The following is a 1207-nucleotide window of genomic DNA, read 5'->3' on the forward strand; positions in this document are numbered from 1 at the left end:
GGGTCAGGAGTGAGTCGCCTCTAAATTGCCAATTACTGCTCAGAGACACCTCAGTGCTGGTCTGAGCCCCGCGGAGGAATAAACACCAGTTCTGCTCCCTGGTTTGGGAAGGGGCAAATATAGCTCCTGTCCCCAGGTGTTGCAGTGGCACAACAAGCCCCTCAGAGCCTTTTCAGAAGTTAAATCTGCAGAAGTTCAGAAACTTTTAACAACACAACTGAGACCCATTAAAAGTGAAGAAAAAACATCAGGGCTGCTGGGGCAGCAAGGTGCCCCTGTGGGCCACAGCTTCACAGGGCACTGGAACTCAAAACCCAGCTGGCTTCAAATGTTCTTGCTTCCTCCAGGTGTCGAAAGCTCTTGGAAGTATGTGGTTATTTTCAACCTGGATCATCTCAGGACGTGGTTTTATAGCTCCAAAACTGGTTGGCCCAACAGTGCTGATAGGAAGTGTCTGGTGACCTGAAGGTGGGAAGCAATGTGGCTGGACACTTTCCAAGCTGCCAAGGTCAACATCTCCTGAAGATGCACCAGTCCCAGCAATGCCCAATATCAGTGACGACGTGCAAGCTCTGGGGACAATAAAGCTTTGGGGACAGGTTGTTAAGCTGGAGCTGCCATCCAGAGGGGTCACAGCAGCCCTGTCCTGGTTCTGGCTGGGATAGAGCTGATTTTGTTCTTCGTAGCTGGGATAGTGCTGTGTTTCGGATTTAATATGGGGTTTGGTATGAGAAGGATGTTGATAACATACTGATGATTTTAGTTGTTGCTGAGAAATCAAGGACTTTTCCACTTCCCATGCTTTGCTAGTGTGCAGGTGCAGAAGACAGTGGCAGGGGACAGCTGACCCAGATTGGCCAAAGGGATATTCCAGACCATATGATGTCATGCTCAGTATATAAAGGCGGGGGAAGAAGAAGGAAGGGGATGACATTCAGAGTGATGGCTTTTTGTCTTCTCAAGGAACCATTACGCACGATGGAGCCCTGCTGTCCTGGAGATGGCTGGACATCTGCCTGCTGACGGGACGGAGTGAATGAATTCCTTGTTTTGCTTTGCTTGTGCACACAGTTTTTGCTTTACTTATTAAATTGTCTTTAACTCGACCCACAAGTTTTCTCATTTTTACTCTTCCAATTCTCTCCTCCATCCCTCTGGGGGAAATGAGCGAGTGGCTGCGCAGGGCTGAGTTGTCCGCTGGGGGTAA

Source organism: Antrostomus carolinensis, unplaced genomic scaffold (assembly GCF_000700745.2).
Source record: "Antrostomus carolinensis isolate BGI_N321 unplaced genomic scaffold, ASM70074v2 scaffold23763, whole genome shotgun sequence".
Taxonomy (NCBI): domain Eukaryota; kingdom Metazoa; phylum Chordata; class Aves; order Caprimulgiformes; family Caprimulgidae; genus Antrostomus; species Antrostomus carolinensis.